This window comes from Calonectris borealis, unplaced genomic scaffold, assembly GCF_964195595.1.
Source record: "Calonectris borealis unplaced genomic scaffold, bCalBor7.hap1.2 HAP1_SCAFFOLD_61, whole genome shotgun sequence".
Classification (NCBI taxonomy): Eukaryota; Metazoa; Chordata; class Aves; order Procellariiformes; family Procellariidae; genus Calonectris; species Calonectris borealis.
The window spans coordinates 839,282-861,463 of NW_027441467.1; positions in this window are offsets into that span (position 1 = coordinate 839,282).

Here is a 22,182-nt window from a genome sequence, read left to right on the forward strand (position 1 = left end):
GGCACCAACAGCCCTGACCCGGGTCCTGGGGCCCCAGCACCAACAGCCCCAGCACGGGTCCTGGGCCCCGGCACCGACAGGCCCGGCAACAACAGTACCGGCCTGGGTCCTGGGGCCCCGGCACTGACAACCCCGGCATGGGACCCGGGTCCCCGGCGACAACAGCCCCGGCACCAACAGCCCCGGCACCAACAGCCCCGGCCCGGGTCCTGGGGCCCCAGCACCGACCACTCCGTCACAGGTCCCAAGGACCCGGCACCAACAGCCCCGGCCCAAGTCCCGGGTTCTAGGCTCGAACAGGCCTGGCGCCAACGGCACCAGATTGGTCCTGGAGACCCAGCACTAACCGCCCCGGTATGGGTCCAGGGACCCCGGCACCAACAGCCCCAGCACCAACAGCCCCGACCCGGGACCTGGGCCCCAGCACCGAACGCCCTGGCACGGAACCTGGGCCCCGGCACCAACAGGCCCAGCAAAAACAGTACCGGCCTGGGTCCTGGGGCCCCTGCACTGACCGCCTCGGCATGGGTCCCGAGTTCCCGGCACTAACGGCCCCGGCACCAACGGCCCCGGCCCGGGTCCTGGGGCCCCAGCACCGACCGCCCCGTCACAGGTCCCAAGGCCCCGGCACCAACAACCCCGGCCCAAGTTCCGGGTTCTTGTCTCGAACAAGCCTGGCACCAACAGCACTGGCTCGGGTCCTGCAACCCCAGCACTGACCTCCCCGGTATGGGTCCCAGGGCACCGGCACCAACGGCCCCGGCATCAACACCCCGGCCCGGATCCCGGGGCCCCGTCACCAACAGTCCCGGCCCGGGTTTCAGGGCCCCAGCAAGGACCACCCCAGCACGGGTCCTGGGGCCCTAGAACTGACCGCCCCGGCCTGGGTCTCGGGTCCCCGGCACCAACAGCCGCGGCAGCAACAACTCTGGCCCGGGTCCTGGGGCCCCAGCACCGACCGCCGCGGCACGGGTGCGGAGGCCCCGGCACCAACAGCCCCAGCACCGACCGCCCCGGCACGGGTCCCGGGTACCCGGCACCAACAGCCCCGGCATCAACAGCCCTGGCCTAGGTCGTGGGGCCCCAGCACCGACCGCCCCGTCACATGTCCCAAGGCCCCGGCACCAACAGCCCCGGCCCGAGTCCCGGGTTCTAGGCTCGAACAGGCCTGGCACCAACGGCACCGGCTCGGTCCTGGAGACCCAGCACTAACCGCCCCGCTATGGGTGCCGGGACCCCGGCACCGACCACCCCGGCACCAACAGGCCCAGCAACAACAGTACCGGCCTGGGTCCTGGGGCCCCGGCACTGACAACCCCGGCATGGGACCCGGGTCCCCGGCGACAACAGCCCCGGCACCAACAGCCCCGGCCCGGGTCCTGGGGCCCCAGCACCAACATCCCCAGCACCAACAGCCCCAGCACGGGTCCTGGGTCCCGGCACCAACAGCCCCGGCATCAACAGCCCTGGCCTAGGTCGTGGGGCCCCAGCACCGACCGCCCCGTCACATGTCCCAAGGCCCCGGCACCAACAGCCCCGGCCCGAGTCCCGGGTTCTAGGCTCGAACAGGCCTGGCACCAACGGCACCGGCTCGGTCCTGGAGACCCAGCACTAACCGCCCCGGTATGGGTGCCGGGACCCCGGCACCGACCACCCCGGCACCAACAGGCCCAGCAACAACAGTACCGGCCTGGGTCCTGGGGCCCCGGCACTGACAACCCCGGCATGGGACCCGGGTCCCCGGCGACAACAGCCCCGGCACCAACAGCCCCGGCCCGGGTCCTGGGGCCCCAGCACCAACATCCCCAGCACCAACAGCCCCAGCACGGGTCCTGGGTCCCGGCACCAACAGCCCCGGCATCAACAGCCCTGGCCTAGGTCGTGGGGCCCCAGCACCGACCGCCCCGTCACATGTCCCAAGGCCCCGGCACCAACAGCCCCGGCCCGACTCCCGGGTTCTAGGCTCGAAAGGGCCTGGCACCAACGGCACCGGCTCGGTCCTGGAGACCCAGCACTAACCGCCCCGCTATGGGTGCCGGGACCCCGGCACCGACCACCCCGGCACCAACAGGCCCAGCAACAACAGTACCGGCCTGGGTCCTGGGGCCCCGGCACTGACAACCCCGGCATGGGACCCGGGTCCCGGGCGACAACAGCCCCGGCACCAACAGCCCCGGCCCGGGTCCTGGGTCCCGGCACCAACAGCCCCGGCATCAACAGCCCTGGCCTAGGTCGTGGGGCCCCAGCACCGACCGCCCCGTCACATGTCCCAAGGCCCCGGCACCAACAGCCCCGGCCCGAGTCCCGGGTTCTAGGCTCGAACAGGCCTGGCACCAACGGCACCGGCTCGGTCCTGGAGACCCAGCGCTAACCGCCCCGCTATGGGTGCTGGGACCCTGGCACCGACCACCCCGGCACCAACAGGCCCAGCAACAACAGTACCGGCCTGGGTCCTGGGGCCCCGGCACTGACCGCCTCAGAATGGGTCCCGAGTGACCGGCACAAACATCTCTGGCACCAACAGCCCCAGCCGGGGTTCCGGGTTCTAGGCTCGAACAGGCCTGGCACCAACGGCACCGGCTCGGTCCTGGAGACCCAGCGCTAACCGCCCCGCTATGGGTGCCGGGACCCTGGCACCGACCACCCCGGCACCAACAGGCCCAGCAACAACAGTACCGGCCTGGGTCCTGGGGCCCCGGCACTGACCGCCTCAGAATGGGTCCCGAGTGACCGGCACAAACATCTCTGGCACCAACAGCCCCAGCCGGGGTTCCGGGACCTGGCACCAACAGCCCTGGCACCAAGAGTACCGACCTGGGTCCCGGGTCCCCGGCACCAACAGCCCCGGCAGCAACAGCGCTGGCCCGGGTTCTGGGGCCCCAGTAGCGACCTCCCCGGCACGGGTCCCGAGGCCCCGGCACCAACAGGCCCGGCCCGAGTCCCGGGTTCCGGGCTCGAACAGATCCGGCACCAACAGCTCCGGCTCGGGTCCTGGAACCCCAGCACCAACAGCCCCGGCACGGGTCCCGGGTCCCCGGCACTAACAGCCCTGGCACCAACAGCCCTGACCCGGGTCCTGGGGCCCCAGCACCGACCGCCCCGTCACAGGTCCCAAGGCCCCGGCACCAACAACCCGGGCCTGAGTTCCGGGTTCTTGTCTCGAACAAGCCTGGCACCAACAGCACTGGCTCGGGTCCTGCAACCCCAGCACTGACCTCCCCGGTATGGGTCCCAGGGCACCGGCATCAACACCCCGGCCCGGATCCCGGGGCCCCGTCACCAACAGTCCCGGCACGGGTTTCAGGGCCCCAGCACGGACCACCCCAGCACGGGTCCTGGGGCCCAAGAACTGACCGCCCCGGCCTGGGTCTCGGGTCCCCGGCACCAACAGCCGCGGCAGCAACAACTCTGGCCCGGGTCCTGGGGCCCCAGCACCGACCGCCGCGGCACGGGTGCGGAGGCCCCGGCACCAACAGCCCCAGCACCGACCGCCCCGGCACGGGTCCCGGGTACCCGGCACCAACAGCCCCGGCATCAACAGCCCTGGCCTAGGTCGTGGGGCCCCAGCACCGACCGCCCCGTCACATGTCCCAAGGCCCCGGCACCAACAGCCCCGGCCCGAGTCCCGGGTTCTAGGCTCGAACAGGCCTGGCACCAACGGCACCGGCTCGGTCCTGGAGACCCAGCGCTAACCGCCCCGCTATGGGTGCCGGGACCCTGGCACCGACCACCCCGGCACCAACAGGCCCAGCAACAACAGTACCGGCCTGGGTCCTGGGGCCCCGGCACTGACCGCCTCAGAATGGGTCCCGAGTGACCGGCACAAACATCTCTGGCACCAACAGCCCCAGCCGGGGTTCCGGGTTCTAGGCTCGAACAGGCCTGGCACCAACGGCACCGGCTAGGTCCTGGAGACCCAGCGCTAACCGCCCCGCTATGGGTGCCGGGACCCTGGCACATACCACCCCGGCACCAACAGGCCCAGCAACAACAGTACCGGCCTGGGTCCTGGGGCCCCGGCCCTGACCGCCTCAGAATGGGTCCCGAGTGACCGGCACTAACGGCCCCGGCACCAACGGCCCCGGCCCGGGTCCTGGGGCCCCAGCACCGACCGCCCTGTCACAGGTCCCAAGGCCCCGGCACCAACAACCCTGGCCCGAGTTCGGGGTTCTTGTCTCGAACAAGCCTGGCACCAACAGCACTGGCTCGGGTCCTGCAACCCCAGCACTGACCTCCCCGGTATGGGTCCCAGGGCACCGGCACCAACGGCCCCGGCATCAACACCCCGGCCCGGATCCCGGGGCCCCGTCACCAACAGTCCCGGCCCGGGTTTCAGGGCCCCAGCATGGACCACCCCAGCACGGGTCCTGGGGCCCAAGAACTGACCGCCCCGGCCTGGGTCTCGGGTCCCCGGCACCAACAGCCGCGGCAGCAACAACTCTGGCCCGGGTCCTGCGGCCCCAGCACCGACCGCCGCGGCACGGGTGCGGAGGCCCCGGCACCAACAGCCCCAGCACCGACCGCCCCGGCACGGGTCCCGGGTACCCGGCACCAACAGCCCCGGCATCAACAGCCCTGGCCTAGGTCGTGGGGCCCCAGCACCGACCGCCCCGTCACATGTCCCAAGGCCCCGGCACCAACAGCCCCGGCCCGAGTCCCGGGTTCTAGGCTCGAACAGGCCTGGCACCAACGGCACCGGCTCGGTCCTGGAGACCCAGCACTAACCGCCCCGCTATGGGTGCCGGGACCCCGGCACCGACCACCCCGGCACCAACAGGCCCAGCAACAACAGTACCGGCCTGGGTCCTGGGGCCCCGGCACTGACAACCCCGGCATGGGACCCGGGCCCCCGGCGACAACAGCCCCGGCACCAACAGCCCCGGCCCGGGTCCTGGGTCCCGGCACCAACAGCCCCGGCATCAACAGCCCTGGCCTAGGTCGTGGGGCCCCAGCACCGACCGCCCCGTCACATGTCCCAAGGCCCCGGCACCAACAGCCCCGGCCCGAGTCCCGGGTTCTAGGCTCGAACAGGCCTGGCACCAACGGCACCGGCTCGGTCCTGGAGACCCAGCGCTAACCGCCCCGCTATGGGTGCCGGGACCCTGGCACCGACCACCCCGGCACCAACAGGCCCAGCAACAACAGTACCGGCCTGGGTCCTGGGGCCCCGGCACTGACCGCCTCAGAATGGGTCCCGAGTGACCGGCACAAACATCTCTGGCACCAACAGCCCCAGCCGGGGTTCCGGGTTCTAGGCTCGAACAGGCCTGGCACCAACGGCACCGGCTCGGTCCTGGAGACCCAGCGCTAACCGCCCCGCTATGGGTGCCGGGACCCTGGCACCGACCACCCCGGCACCAACAGGCCCAGCAACAACAGTACCGGCCTGGGTCCTGGGGCCCCGGCACTGACAGCCTCAGAATGGGTCCCGAGTGACCGGCACAAACATCTCTGGCACCAACAGCCCCAGCCGGGGTTCCGGGACCTGGCACCAACAGCCCTGGCACCAAGAGTACCGACCTGGGTCCCGGGTCCCCGGCACCAACAGCCCCGGCAGCAACAGCGCTGGCCCGGGTTCTGGGGCCCCAGTAGCGACCTCCCCGGCACGGGTCCCGAGGCCCCGGCACCAACAGGCCCGGCCCGAGTCCCGGGTTCCGGGCTCGAACAGATCCGGCACCAACAGCTCCGGCTCGGGTCCTGGAACCCCAGCACCAACAGCCCCGGCACGGGTCCCGGGTCCCCGGCACTAACAGCCCTGGCACCAACAGCCCTGACCCGGGTCCTGGGGCCCCAGCACCGACCGCCCCGTCACAGGTCCCAAGGCCCCGGCACCAACAACCCGGGCCTGAGTTCCGGGTTCTTGTCTCGAACAAGCCTGGCACCAACAGCACTGGCTCGGGTCCTGCAACCCCAGCACTGACCTCCCCGGTATGGGTCCCAGGGCACCGGCATCAACACCCCGGCCCGGATCCCGGGGCCCCGTCACCAACAGTCCCGGCCCGGGTTTCAGGGCCCCAGCACGGACCACCCCAGCACGGGTCCTGGGGCCCAAGAACTGACCGCCCCGGCCTGGGTCTCGGGTCCCCGGCACCAACAGCCGCGGCAGCAACAACTCTGGCCCGGGTCCTGGGGCCCCAGCACCGACCGCCGCGGCACGGGTGCGGAGGCCCCGGCACCAACAGCCCCAGCACCGACCGCCCCGGCACGGGTCCCGGGTACCCGGCACCAACAGCCCCGGCATCAACAGCCCTGGCCTAGGTCGTGGGGCCCCAGCACCGACCGCCCCGTCACATGTCCCAAGGCCCCGGCACCAACAGCCCCGGCCCGAGTCCCGGGTTCTAGGCTCGAACAGGCCTGGCACCAACGGCACCGGCTCGGTCCTGGAGACCCAGCACTAACCGCCCCGCTATGGGTGCCGGGACCCCGGCACCGACCACCCCGGCACCAACAGGCCCAGCAACAACAGTACCGGCCTGGGTCCTGGGGCCCCGGCACTGACAACCCCGGCATGGGACCCGGGCCCCCGGCGACAACAGCCCCGGCACCAACAGCCCCGGCCCGGGTCCTGGGTCCCGGCATCAACAGCCCTGGCCTAGGTCGTGGGGCCCCAGCACCGACCGCCCCGTCACATGTCCCAAGGCCCCGGCACCAACAGCCCCGGCCCGAGTCCCAGGTTCTAGGCTCGAACAGGCCTGGCACCAACGGCACCGGCTCGGTCCTGGAGACCCAGCGCTAACCGCCCCGCTATGGGTGCCGGGACCCTGGCACCGACCACCCCGGCACCAACAGGCCCAGCAACAACAGTACCGGCCTGGGTCCTGGGGCCCCGGCACTGACCGCCTCAGAATGGGTCCCGAGTGACCGGCACAAACATCTCTGGCACCAACAGCCCCAGCCGGGGTTCCGGGTTCTAGGCTCGAACAGCCCTGGCACCAAGAGTACCGACCTGGGTCCCGGGTCCCCGGCACCAACAGCCCCGGCAGCAACAGCGCTGGCCCGGGTTCTGGGGCCCCAGTAGCAACCTCCCCGGAACGGGTCCCGAGGCCCCGGCACCAACAGGCCCGGCCCGAGTCCCGGGTTCCGGGCTCGAACAGATCCGGCACCAACAGCTCCGGCTCGGGTCCTGGACCCCAGCACCAACAGCCCCGGCACGGGTCCCGGGTCCCCGGCACTAACAGCCCTGGCACCAACAGCCCTGACCCGGGTCCTGGGGCCCCAGCACCCACCGCCCCGTCACAGGTCCCAAGGCCCCGGCACCAACAACCCGGGCCTGAGTTCCGGGTTCTTGTCTCGAACAAGCCTGGCACCAACAGCACTGGCTCAGGTCCTGCAACCCCAGCACTGACCTCCCCGGTATGGGTCCCAGGGCACCGGCATCAACACCCCGGCCCGGATCCCGGGGCCCCGTCACCAACAGTCCCGGCCCGGGTTTCAGGGCCCCAGCACGGACCACCCCAGCACGGGTCCTGGGGCCCAAGAACTGACCGCCCCGGCCTGGGTCTCGGGTCCCCGGCACCAACAGCCGCGGCAGCAACAACTCTGACCCGGGTCCTGGGGCCCCAGCACCGACCGCCGTGGCACGGGTGTGGAGGCCCCGGCACCAACAGCCCCAGCACCGACCGCCCCGGCACGGGTCCCGGGTACCCGGCACCAACAGCCCCGGCATCAACAGCCCTGGCCTAGGTCGTGGGGCCCCAGCACCGACCGCCCCGTCACATGTCCCAAGGCCCCGGCACCAACAGCCCCGGCCCGAGTCCCGGGTTCTAGGCTCGAACAGGCCTGGCACCAACGGCACCGGCTCGGTCCTGGAGACCCAGCACTAACCGCCCCGCTATGGGTGCCGGGACCCCGGCACCGACCACCCCGGCACCAACAGGCCCAGCAACAACAGTACCGGCCTGGGTCCTGGGGCCCCGGCACTGACAACCCCGGCATGGGACCCGGGTCCCCGGCGACAACAGCCCCGGCACCAACAGCCCCGGCCCGGGTCCTGGGGCCCCAGCACCAACATCCCCAGCACCGACCGCCCCGGCACGGGTCCCGGGTACCCGGCACCAACAGCCCCGGCCCGAGTCCCGGGTTCTAGGCTCGAACAGGCCTGGCACCAACGGCACCGGCTCGGTCCTGGAGACCCAGCGCTAACCGCCCCGCTATGGGTGCCGGGACCCTGGCACCGACCACCCCGGCACCAACAGGCCCAGCAACAACAGTACCGGCCTGGGTCCTGGGGCCCCGGCACTGACCGCCTCAGAATGGGTCCCGAGTGACCGGCACAAACATCTCTGGCACCAACAGCCCCAGCCGGGGTTCCGGGACCTGGCACCAACAGCCCTGGCACCAAGAGTACCGACCTGGGTCCCGGGTCCCCGGCACCAACAGCCCCGGCAGCAACAGCGCTGGCCCGGGTTCTGGGGCCCCAGTAGCGACCTCCCCGGCACGGGTCCCGAGGCCCCAGCACCAACAGGCCCGGCCCGAGTCCCGGGTTCCGGGCTCGAACAGATCCGGCACCAACAGCTCCGGCTCGGGTCCTGGAACCCCAGCACCAACAGCCCCGGCACGGGTCCCGGGTCCCCGGCACTAACAGCCCTGGCACCAACAGCCCTGACCCGGGTCCTGGGGCCCCAGCACCGACCGCCCCGTCACAGGTCCCAAGGCCCCGGCACCAACAACCCGGGCCTGAGTTCCGGGTTCTTGTCTCGAACAAGCCTGGCACCAACAGCACTGGCTCGGGTCCTGCAACCCCAGCACTGACCTCCCCGGTATGGGTCCCAGGGCACCGGCATCAACACCCCGGCCCGGATCCCGGGGCCCCGTCACCAACAGTCCCGGCCCGGGTTTCAGGGCCCCAGCACGGACCACCCCAGCACGGGTCCTGGGGCCCAAGAACTGACCGCCCCGGCCTGGGTCTCGGGTCCCCGGCACCAACAGCCGCGGCAGCAACAACTCTGGCCCGGGTCCTGGGGCCCCAGCACCGACCGCCGCGGCACGGGTGCGGAGGCCCCGGCACCAACAGCCCCAGCACCGACCGCCCCGGCACGGGTCCCGGGTACCCGGCACCAACAGCCCCGGCATCAACAGCCCTGGCCTAGGTCGTGGGGCCCCAGCACCGACCGCCCCGTCACATGTCCCAAGGCCCCGGCACCAACAGCCCCGGCCCGAGTCCCGGGTTCTAGGCTCGAACAGGCCTGGCACCAACGGCACCGGCTCGGTCCTGGAGACCCAGCACTAACCGCCCCGCTATGGGTGCCGGGACCCCGGCACCGACCACCCCGGCACCAACAGGCCCAGCAACAACAGTACCGGCCTGGGTCCTGGGGCCCCGGCACTGACAACCCCGGCATGGGACCCGGGTCCCCGGCGACAACAGCCCCGGCACCAACAGCCCCGGCCCGGGTCCTGGGGCCCCAGCACCAACATCCCCAGCACCGACCGCCCCGGCACGGGTCCCGGGTACCCGGCACCAACAGCCCCGGCATCAACAGCCCTGGCCTAGGTCGTGGGGCCCCAGCACCGACCGCCCCGTCACATGTCCCAAGGCCCCAGCACCAACAGCCCCGGCCCGAGTCCCGGGTTCTAGGCTCGAACAGGCCTGGCACCAACGGCACTGGCTCGGTCCTGGAGACCCAGCACTAACCGCCCCGCTATGGGTGCCGGGACCCCGGCACCGACCACCCCGGCACCAACAGGGCCAGCAACAACAGTACCGGCCTGGGTCTAGGGCCCCGGCACTGACCGCCTCAGAATGGGTCCCGAGTGACCGGCACAAACATCTCTGGCACCAACAGCCCCAGCCGGGGTTCCGGGACCTGGCACCAACAGCCCTGGCACCAAGAGTACCGACCTGGGTCCCGGGTCCCCGGCACCAACAGCCCCGGCAGCAACAGCGCTGGCCCGGGTTCTGGGGCCCCAGTAGCGACCTCCCCGGCACGGGTCCCGAGGCCCCGGCACCAACAGGCCCGGCCCGAGTCCCGGGTTCCTGGCTCGAACAGATCCGGCACCAACAGCTCCGGCTCGGGTCCTGGAACCCCAGCACCAACAGCCCCGGCATGGGACCCGGGTCCCCGGCGACAACAGCCCCGGCACCAACAGCCCCGGCCCGGGTCCTGGGGCCCCAGCACCGACCACTCCGTCACAGGTCCCAAGGCCCCGGCACCAACAGCCCCGGCCCAAGTCCCGGGTTCTAGGCTCGAACAGGCCTGGCGCCAACGGCACCAGATTGGTCCTGGAGACCCAGCTCTAACCGCCCCGGTATGGGTCCAGGGACCCCGGCACCAACAGCCCCAGCACCAACAGCCCCGACCCGGGACCTGGGCCCCAGCACCGAACGCCCTGGCACGGAACCTGGGCCCCGGCACCAACAGGCCCAGCAAAAACAGTACCGGCCTGGGTCCTGGGGCCCCTGCACTGACCGCCTCGGCATGGGTCCCAAGTTCCCGGCACTAACGGCCCCGGCACCAACGGCCCCGGCCCGGGTCCTGGGGCCCCAGCACCGACCGCCCCGTCACAGGTCCCAAGGCCCCGGCACCAACAACCCCGGCCCGAGTTCCGGGTTCTTGTCTCGAACAAGCCTGGCACCAACAGCACTGGCTCGGGTCCTGCAACCCCAGCACTGACCTCCCCGGTATGGGTCCCAGGGCACCGGCACCAACGGCCCCGGCATCAACACCCCGGCCCGGATCCCGGGGCCCCGTCACCAACAGTCCCGGCACGGGTTTCAGGGCCCCAGCACGGACCACCCCAGCACGGGTCCTGGGGCCCAAGAACTGACCGCCCCGGCCTGGGTCTCGGGTCCCCGGCACCAACAGCCGCGGCAGCAACAACTCTGGCCCGGGTCCTGGGGCCCCAGCACCGACCGCCGCGGCACGGGTGCGGAGGCCCCGGCACCAACAGCCCCAGCACCGACCGCCCCGGCACGGGTCCCGGGTACCCGGCACCAACAGCCCCGGCATCAACAGCCCTGGCCTAGGTCGTGGGGCCCCAGCACCGACCGCCCCGTCACATGTCCCAAGGCCCCGGCACCAACAGCCCCGGCCCGAGTCCCGGGTTCTAGGCTCGAACAGGCCTGGCACCAACGGCACCGGCTCGGTCCTGGAGACCCAGCACTAACCGCCCCGCTATGGGTGCCGGGACCCCGGCACCGACCACCCCGGCACCAACAGGCCCAGCAACAACAGTACCGGCCTGGGTCCTGGGGCCCCGGCACTGACAACCCCGGCATGGGACCCGGGTCCCCGGCGACAACAGCCCCGGCACCAACAGCCCCGGCCCGGGTCCTGGGGCCCCAGCACCAACATCCCCAGCACCGACCGCCCCGGCACGGGTCCCGGGTACCCGGCACCAACAGCCCCGGCCCGAGTCCCGGGTTCTAGGCTCGAACAGGCCTGGCACCAACGGCACCGGCTCGGTCCTGGAGACCCAGCGCTAACCGCCCCGCTATGGGTGCCGGGACCCTGGCACCGACCACCCCGGCACCAACAGGCCCAGCAACAACAGTACCGGCCTGGGTCCTGGGGCCCCGGCACTGACAACCCCGGCATGGGACCCGGGTCCCCGGCGACAACAGCCCCGGCACCAACAGCCCCGGCCCGGGTCCTGGGGCCCCAGCACCAACATCCCCAGCACCAACAGCCCCAGCACGGGTCCTGGGTCCCGGCACCAACAGCCCCGGCATCAACAGCCCTGGCCTAGGTCGTGGGGCCCCAGCACCGACCGCCCCGTCACATGTCCCAAGGCCCCGGCACCAAGAGCCCCGGCCCGAGTCCCGGGTTCTAGGCTCGAACAGGCCTGGCACCAACGGCACGGGCTCGGTCCTGGAGACCCAGCGCTAACCGCCCCGCTATGGGTGCCGGGACCCTGGCACCGACCACCCCGGCACCAACAGGCCCAGCAACAACAGTACCGGCCTGGGTCCTGGGGCCCCGGCACTGACCGCCTCAGAATGGGTCCCAAGTGACCAGCACAAACATCTCTGGCACCAACAGCCCCAGCCGGGGTTCCGGGACCTGGCACCAACAGCCCTGGCACCAAGAGTACTGACCTGGGTCCCGGGTCCCCGGCACCAACAGCCCCGGCAGCAACAGCGCTGGCCCGGGTTCTGGGGCCCCAGTAGCGACCTCCCCGGCACGGGTCCCGAGGCCCCGGCACCAACAGGCCCGGCCCGAGTCCCGGGCTCCTGGCTCGAACAGATCCGGCACCAACAGCTCCGGCTCGGGTCCTGGAACCCCAGCACCAACAGCCCCGGCACGGGTCCCGGGTCCCCGGCACTAACAGCCCTGGCACCAACAGCCCTGACCCGGGTCCTGGGGCCCCAGCACCAACAGCCCCAGCACGGGTCCTGGGCCCCGGCACCAACAGGCCCGGCAACAACAGTACCGGCCTGGGTCCTGGGGCCCCGGCACTGACAACCCCGGCATGGGACCCGGGTCCCCGGCGACAACAGCCCCGGCACCAACAGCCCCGGCCCGGGTCCTGGGGCCCCAGCACCAACATCCCCAGCACCAACAGCCCCAGCACGGGTCCTGGGTCCCGGCACCTACAGCCCCGGCATCAACAGCCCTGGCCTAGGTCGTGGGGCCCCAGCACCGACCGCCCCGTCACATGTCCCAAGGCCCCGGCACCAACAGCCCCGGCCCGAGTCCCGGGTTCTAGGCTCGAACAGGCCTGGCACCAACGGCACCGGCTCGGTCCTGGAGACCCAGCACTAACCGCCCCGCTATGGGTGCCGGGACCCCGGCACCGACCACCCCGGCACCAACAGGCCCAGCAACAACAGTACCGGCCTGGGTCCTGGGGCCCCGGCACTGACCGCCTCAGAATGGGTCCCGAGTGACCGGCACAAACATCTCTGGCACCAACAGCCCCAGCCAGGGTTCCGGGACCTGGCACCAACAGCCCTGGCACCAAGAGTACCGACCTGGGTCCCGGGTCCCCGGCACCAACAGCCCCGGCAGCAACAGCGCTGGCCCGGGTCCTGGGGCCCCAGTAGCGACCTCCCCGGCACGGGTCCCGAGGCCCCGGCACCAACAGGCCCAGCCCGTGTACCGGGTTCCTGGCTCGAACAGATCCGGCACCAACAGCTCCGGCTCGGGTCCTGGAACCCCAGCACCAACAGCCCCGGCACGGGTCCCGGGTCCCCGGCACTAACAGCCCTGGCACCAACAGCCCTGACCCGGGTCCTGGGGCCCCAGCACCAACAGCCCCAGCACGGGTCCTGGGCCCGGGCACCAACAGGCCCGGCAACAACAGTACCAGCCTGGGTCCTGGGGCCCCGGCAATGACAACCCCGGCATGGGACCCGGGTCCCCGGCGACAACAGCCCCGGCACCAACAGCCCCGGCCCGGGTCCTGGGGCCCCAGCACCGACCACTCCGTCACAGGTCCCAAGGACCCGGCACCAACAGCCCCGGCCCGAGTCCCGGGTTCTAGGCTCGAACAGGCCTGGCGCCAACGGCACCAGATTGGTCCTGGAGACCCAGCACTAACCGCCCCGGTATGGGTCCAGGGACCCCGGCACCAACAGCCCCGACCCGGAACCTGGGCCCCAGCACCAACAGGCCCAGCAAAAACAGTACCGGCCTGGGTCCTGGGGCCCCTGCACTGACCGCCTCGGCATGGGTCCCGAGTTCCCGGCACTAACGGCCCCGGCACCAACGGCCCCAGCCCGGGTCCTGGGGCCCCAGCACCGACCGCCCCGTCACAGGTCCCAAGGCCCCGGCACCAACAACCCCGGCCCGAGTTCCGGGTTCTTGTCTCGAACAAGCCTGGCACCAACAGCACTGGCTCGGGTCCTGCAACCCCATCACTGACCTCCCCGGTATGGGTCGCAGGGCACCGGCACCAACGGCCCCGGCATCAACACCCCGGCCCGGATCCCGGGGCCCCGTCACCAACAGTCCCGGCCCGGGTTTCAGGGCCCCAGCACGGACCACCCCAGCACGGGTCCTGGGGCCCAAGAACTGACCGCCCCGGCCTGGGTCTCGGGTCCCCGGCACCAACAGCCGCGGCAGCAACAACTCTGGCCCGGGTCCTGGGGCCCCAGCACCGACCGCCGCGGCACGGGTGCGGAGGCCCCGGCACCAACAGCCCCAGCACCGACCGCCCCGGCACGGGTCCCGGGTACCCGGCACCAACAGCCCCGGCATCAACAGCCCTGGCCTAGGTCGTGGGGCCCCAGCACCGACCGCCCCGTCACATGTCCCAAGGCCCCGGCACCAACAGCCCCGGCCCGAGTCCCGGGTTCTAGGCTCGAACAGGCCTGGCACCAACGGCACCGGCTCGGTCCTGGAGACCCAGCACTAACCGCCCCGCTATGGGTGCCGGGACCCCGGCACCGACCACCCCGGCACCAACAGGCCCAGCAACAACAGTACCGGCCTGGGTCCTGGGGCCCCGGCACTGACCGCCTCAGAATGGGTCCCGAGTGACCGGCACAAACATCTCTGGCACCAACAGCCCCAGCCGGGGTTCCGGGACCTGGCACCAACAGCCCTGGCACCAAGAGTACCGACCTGGGTCCCGGGTCCCCGGCACCAACAGCCCCGGCAGCAACAGCGCTGGCCCGGGTTCTGGGGCCCCAGTAGCGACCTCCCCGGCACGGGTCCCGAGGCCCCGGCACCAACAGGCCCGGCCCGAGTCCCGGGTTCCTGGCTCGAACAGATCCGGCACCAACAGCTCCGGCTCGGGTCCTGGAACCCCAGCACCAACAGCCCCGGCATGGGACCCGGGTCCCCGGCGACAACAGCCCCGGCACCAACAACCCCGGCCCGGGTCCTGGGGCCCCAGCGCCGACCACTCCGTCACAGGTCCCAAGGCCCCGGCACCAACAGCCCCGGCCCAAGTCCCGGGTTCTAGGCTCGAACAGGCCTGGCGCCAACGGCACCAGATTGGTCCTGGAGACCCAGCACTAACCGCCCCGGTATGGGTCCAGGGACCCCGGCACCAACAGCCCCAGCACCAACAGCCCCGACCCGGGACCTGGGCCCCAGCACCGAACGCCCTGGCACGGAACCTGGGCCCCGCCACCAACAGGCCCAGCAAAAACAGTACCGGCCTGGGTCCTGGGGCCCCTGCACTGACCGCCTCGGCATGGGTCCCAAGTTCCCGGCACTAACGGCCCCGGCACCAACGGCCCCGGCCCGGGTCCTGGGGCCCCAGCACCGACCGCCCCGTCACAGGTCCCAAGGCCCCGGCACCAACAACCCCGGCCCGAGTTCCGGGTTCTTGTCTCGAACAAGCCTGGCACCAACAGCACCGGCTTGGGTCCTGCAACCCCAGCACTGACCTCCCCGGTATGGGCCCCAGGGCACCGGCACCAACGGCCCCGGCATCAACACCCCGGCCCGGATCCCGGGGCCCCGTCACCAACAGTCCCGGCCCGGGTTTCAGGGCCCCAGCACGGACCACCCCAGCACGGGTCCTGGGGCCCAAGAACTGACCGCCCCGGCCTGGGTCTCGGGTCCCCGGCACCAACAGCCGCGGCAGCAACAACTCTGGCCCGGGTCCTGGGGCCCCAGCACCGACCGCCGCGGCACGGGTGCGGAGGCCCCGGCACCAACAGCCCCAGCACCCACCGCCCCGGCACGGGTCCCGGGTACCCGGCACCAACAGCCCCGGCATCAACAGCCCTGGCCTAGGTCGTGGGGCCCCAGCACCGACCGCCCCGTCACATGTCCCAAGGCCCCGGCACCAACAGCTCCGGCCCGAGTCCCGGGTTCTAGGCTCGAACAGGCCTGGCACCAACGGCACCGGCTCGGTCCTGGAGACCCAGCACTAACCGCCCCGCTATGGGTGCCGGGACCCTGGCACCGACCACCCCGGCACCAACAGGCCCAGCAACAACAGTACCGGCCTGGGTCCTGGGGCCCCGGCACTGACAACCCCGGCATGGGACCCGGGTCCCCGGCGACAACAGCCCCGGCACCAACAGCCCCGGCCCGGGTCCTGGGGCCCCAGCACCAACATCCCCAGCACCAACAGCCCCAGCACGGGTCCTGGGTCCCGGCACCAACAGCCCCGGCATCAACAGCCCTGGCCTAGGTCGTGGGGCCCCAGCACCGACCGCCCCGTCACATGTCCCAAGGCCCCGGCACCAACAGCCCCGGCCCGAGTCCCGGGTTCTAGGCTCGAACAGGCCTGGCACCAACGGCACCGGCTCGGTCCTGGAGACCCAGCACTAACCGCCCCGCTATGGGTGCCGGGACCCCGGCACCGACCACCCCGGCACCAACAGGCCCAGCAACAACAGTACCGGCCTGGGTCCTGGGGCCCCGGCACTGACAACCCCGGCATGGGACCCGGGTCCCCGGCGACAACAGCCCCGGCACCAACAGCCCCGGCCCGGGTCCTGGGGCCCCAGCACCAACATCCCCAGCACCAACAGCCCCAGCACGGGTCCTGGGTCCCGGCACCAACAGCCCCGGCATCAACAGCCCTGGCCTAGGTCGTGGGGCCCCAGCACCGACCGCCCCGTCACATGTCCCAAGGCCCCGGCACCAAGAGCCCCGGCCCGAGTCCCGGGTTCTAGGCTCGAACAGGCCTGGCACCAACGGCACCGGCTCGGTCCTGGAGACCCAGCGCTAACCGCCCCGCTATGGGTGCCGGGACCCTGGCACCGACCACCCCGGCACCAACAGGCCCAGCAACAACAGTACCGGCCTGGGTCCTGGGGCCCCGGCACTGACCGCCTCAGAATGGGTCCCGAGTGACCGGCACAAACATCTCTGGCACCAACAGCCCCAGCCGGGGTTCCGGGTTCTAGGCTCGAACAGGCCTGGCACCAACGGCACCGGCTCGGTCCTGGAGACCCAGCGCTAACCGCCCCGCTATGGGTGCCGGGACCCTGGCACCGACCACCCCGGCACCAACAGGCCCAGCAACAACAGTACCGGCCTGGGTCCTGGGGCCCCGGCACTGACCGCCTCAGAATGGGTCCCGAGTGACCGGCACAAACATCTCTGGCACCAACAGCCCCAGCCGGGGTTCCGGGACCTGGCACCAACAGCCCTGGCACCAAGAGTACCGACCTGGGTCCCGGGTCCCCGGCACCAACAGCCCCGGCAGCAACAGCGCTGGCCCGGGTTCTGGGGCCCCAGTAGCGACCTCCCCGGCACGGGTCCCGAGGCCCCGGCACCAACAGGCCCGGCCCGAGTCCCGGGTTCCTGGCTCGAACAGATCCGGCACCAACAGCTCCGGCTCGGGTCCTGGAACCCCAGCACCAACAGCCCCGGCACGGGTCCCGGGTCCCCGGCACTAACAGCCCTGGCACCAACAGCCCTGACACGGGTCCTGGGGCCCCAGCACCGACCGCCCCGTCACAGGTCCCAAGGCCCCGGCACCAACAACCCGGGCCTGAGTTCCGGGTTCTTGTCTCGAACAAGCCTGGCACCAACAGCACTGGCTCGGGTCCTGCAACCCCAGCACTGACCTCCCCGGTATGGGTCCCAGGGCCCCGGCATCAACACCCCGGCCCGGATCCCGGGGCCCCGTCACCAACAGTCCCGGCCCGGGTTTCAGGGCCCCAGCACGGACCACCCCAGCACGGGTCCTGGGGCCCAAGAACTGACCGCCCCGGCCTGGGTCTCAGGGCACCGGCACCAACAGCCGCGGCAGCAACAACTCTGGCCCGGGTCCTGGGGCCCCAGCACCGACCGCCGCGGCACGGGTGCGGAGGCCCCGGCACCAACAGCCCCAGCACCGACCGCCCCGGCACGGGTCCCGGGTACCCGGCACCAACAGCCCCGGCATCAACAGCCCTGGCCTAGGTCGTGGGGCCCCAGCACCGACCGCCCCGTCACATGTCCCAAGGCCCCGGCACCAACCGCCCCGGCCCGAGTCCCGGGTTCTAGGCTCGAACAGGCCTGGCACCAACGGCACCCGCTCGGTCCTGGAGACCCAGCACTAACCGCCCCGCTATGGGTGCCGGGACCCCGGCACCGACCACCCCGGCACCAACAGGCCCAGCAACAACAGTACCGGCCTGGGTCCTGGGGCCCCGGCACTGACAACCCCGGCATGGGACCCGGGTCCCCGGCGACAACAGCCCCGGCACCAACAGCCCCGGCCCGGGTCCTGGGGCCCCAGCACCAACATCCCCAGCACCAACAGCCCCAGCACGGGTCCTGGGTCCCGGCACCAACAGCCCCGGCATCAACAGCCCTGGCCTAGGTCGTGGGGCCCCAGCACCGACCGCCCCGTCACATGTCCCAAGGCCCCGGCACCAACAGCCCCGGCCCGAGTCCCGGGTTCTAGGCTCGAACAGGCCTGGCACCAACGGCACCGGCTCGGTCCTGGAGACCCAGCACTAACCGCCCCGCTATGGGTGCCGGGACCCTGGCACTGACCACCCCGGCACCAACAGGCCCAGCAACAACAGTACCGGCCTGGGTCCTGGGGCCCCAGCACTGACAACCCCGGCATGGGACCCGGGTCCCCGGCGACAACAGCCCCGGCACCAACAGCCCCGGCCCGGGTCCTGGGGCCCCAGCACCAACATCCCCAACACCGACCGCCCCGGCACGGGTCCCGGGTACCCGGCACCAACAGCCCCGGCATCAACAGCCCTGGCCTAGGTCGTGGGGCCCCAGCACCGACCGCCCCGTCACATGTCCCAAGGCCCCGGCACCAACAGCCCCGGCCCGAGTCCCGGGTTCTAGGCTCGAACAGGCCTGGCACCAACGGCACCGGCTCGGTCCTGGAGACCCAGCGCTAACCGCCCCGCTATGGGTGCCGGGACCCCGGCACCGACCACCCCGGCACCAACAGGCCCAGCAACAACAGTACCGGCCTGGGTCCTGGGGCCCCGGCACTGACCGCCTCAGAATGGGTCCCGAGTGACCGGCACAAACATCTCTGGCACCAACAGCCCCAGCCGGGGTTCCGGGACCTGGCACCAACAGCCCTGGCACCAAGAGTACCGACCTGGGTCCCGGGTCCCCGGCACCAACAGCCCCGGCAGCAACAGCGCTGGCCCGGGTTCTGGGGCCCCAGTAGCGACCTCCCCGGCACGGGTCCCGAGGCCCCGGCACCAACAGGCCCGGCCCAAGTCCCGGGTTCTAGGCTCGAACAGGCCTGGCGCCAACGGCACCAGATTGGTCCTGGAGACCCAGCACTAACCGCCCCGGTATGGGTCCAGGGACCCCGGCACCAACAGCCCCAGCACCAACAGCCCCGACCCGGGACCTGGGCCCCAGCACCGAACGCCCTGGCACGGAACCTGGGCCCCGGCACCAACAGGCCCAGCAAAAACAGTACCGTCCTGGGTCCTGGGGCCCCTGCACTGAGCGCCTCGGCATGGGTCCCGAGTTCCCGGCACTAACGGCCCCGGCACCAACGGCCCCGGCCCGGGTCCTGGGGCCCCAGCACCGACCGTCCCGTCACAGGTCCCAAGGCCCCGGCACCAACAACCCCGGCCCGAGTTCCGGGTTCTTGTCTCGAACAAGCCTGGCACCAACAGCACTGGCTCGGGTCCTGCAACCCCATCACTGACCTCCCCGGTATGGGTCGCAGGGCACCGGCACCAACGGCCCCGGCATCAACACCCCGGCCCGGATCCCGGGGCCCCGTCACCAACAGTCCCGGCCCGGGTTTCAGGGCCCCAGCACGGACCACCCCAGCACGGGTCCTGGGGCCCAAGAACTGACCGCCCCGGCCTGGGTCTCGGGTCCCCGGCACCAACAGCCGCGGCAGCAACAACTCTGGCCCGGGTCCTGGGGCCCCAGCACCGACCGCCGCGGCACGGGTGCGGAGGCCCCGGCACCAACAGCCCCAGCACCGACCGCCCCGGCACGGGTCCCGGGTACCCGGCACCAACAGCCCCGGCATCAACAGCCCTGGCCTAGGTCGTGGGGCCCCAGCACCGACCGCCCCGTCACATGTCCCAAGGCCCCGGCACCAACAGCCCCGGCCCGAGTCCCGGGTTCTAGGCTCGAACAGGCCTGGCACCAACGGCACCGGCTCGGTCCTGGAGACCCAGCACTAACCGCCCCGCTATGGGTGCCGGGACCCCGGCACCGACCACCCCGGCACCAACAGGCCCAGCAACAACAGTACCGGCCTGGGTCCTGGGGCCCCGGCACTGACAACCCCGGCATGGGACCCGGGTCCCCGGCGACAACAGCCCCGGCACCAACAGCCCCGGCCCGGGTCCTGGGGCCCCAGCACCAACATCCCCAGCACCAACAGCCCCAGCACGGGTCCTGGGTCCCGGCACCAACAGCCCCGGCATCAACAGCCCTGGCCTAGGTCGTGGGGCCCCAGCACCGACCGCCCCGTCACATGTCCCAAGGCCCCGGCACCAAGAGCCCCGGCCCGAGTCCCGGGTTCTAGGCTCGAACAGGCCTGGCACCAACGGCACCGGCTCGGTCCTGGAGACCCAGCGCTAACCGCCCCGCTATGGGTGCCGGGACCCTGGCACCGACCACCCCGGCACCAACAGGCCCAGCAACAACAGTACCGGCCTGGGTCCTGGGGCCCCGGCACTGACCGCCTCAGAATGGGTCCCGAGTGACCGGCACAAACATCTCTGGCACCAACAGCCCCAGCCGGGGTTCCGGGTTCTAGGCTCGAACAGGCCTGGCACCAACGGCACCGGCTCGGTCCTGGAGACCCAGCGCTAACCGCCCCGCTATGGGTGCCGGGACCCTGGCACCGACCACCCCGGCACCAACAGGCCCAGCAACAACAGTACCGGCCTGGGTCCTGGGGCCCCGGCACTGACCGCCTCAGAATGGGTCCCGAGTGACCGGCACAAACATCTCTGGCACCAACAGCCCCAGCCGGGGTTCCGGGACCTGGCACCAACAGCCCTGGCACCAAGAGTACCGACCTGGGTCCCGGGTCCCCGGCACCAACAGCCCCGGCAGCAACAGCGCTGGCCCGGGTTCTGGGGCCCCAGTAGCGACCTCCCCGGCACGGGTCCCGAGGCCCCGGCACCAACAGGCCCGGCCCGAGTCCCGGGTTCCTGGCTCGAACAGATCCGGCACCAACAGCTCCGGCTCGGGTCCTGGAACCCCAGCACCAACAACCTCGGCATGGGACCCGGGTCCCCGGCGACAACAGCCCCGGCACCAACAGCCCCGGCCCGGGTCCTGGGGCCCCAGCGCCGACCACTCCGTCACAGGTCCCAAGGCCCCGGCACCAACAGCCCCGGCCCAAGTCCCGGGTTCTAGGCTCGAACAGGCCTGGCGCCAACGGCACCAGATTGGTCCTGGAGACCCAGCACTAACCGCCCCGGTATGGGTCCAGGGACCCCGGCACCAACAGCCCCAGCACCAACAGCCCCGACCCGGGACCTGGGCCCCAGCACCGAACGCCCTGGCACGGAACCTGGGCCCCGGCACCAACAGGCCCAGCAAAAACAGTACCGGCCTGGGTCCTGGGGCCCCTGCACTGACCGCCTCGGCATGGGTCCCGAGTTCCCGGCACTAACGGCCCCGGCACCAACGGCCCCGGCCCGGGTCCTGGGGCCCCAGCACCGACCGCCCCGTCACAGGTCCCAAGGCCCCGGCACCAACAACCCCGGCCCGAGTTCCGGGTTCTTGTCTCGAACAAGCCTGGCACCAACAGCACTGGCTCGGGTCCTGCAACCCCAGCACTGACCTCCCCGGTATGGGTCCCAGGGCACCGGCACCAACGGCCCCGGCATCAACACCCCGGCCCGGATCCCGGGGCCCCGTCACCAACAGTCCCGGCCCGGGTTTCAGGGCCCCAGCATGGACCACCCCAGCACAGGTCCTGGGGCCCAAGAACTGACCGCCCCGGCCTGGGTCCCGGGTCCCCGGCACTAACAGCCCTGGCACCAACAGCCCTGACCCGGGTCCTGGGGCCCCAGCACCAACAGCCCCAGCACGGGTCCTGGGCCCCGGCACCAACAGGCCCGGCAACAACAGTACCGGCCTGGGTCCTGGGGCCCCAGCACTGACAACCCCGGCATGGGACCCGGGTCCCCGGCGACAACAGCCCCGGCACCAACAGCCCCGGCCCGGGTCCTGGGGCCCCAGCACCGACCACTCCGTCACAGGTCCCAAGGACCCGGCACCAACAGCCCCGGCCCAAGTCCCGGGTTCTAGGCTCGAACAGGCCTAGCGCCAACGGCACCAGATTGGTCCTGGAGACCCAGCACTAACCGCCCCGGTATGGGTCCAGGGACCCCGGCACCAACAGCCCCAGCACCAACAGCCCCGACCC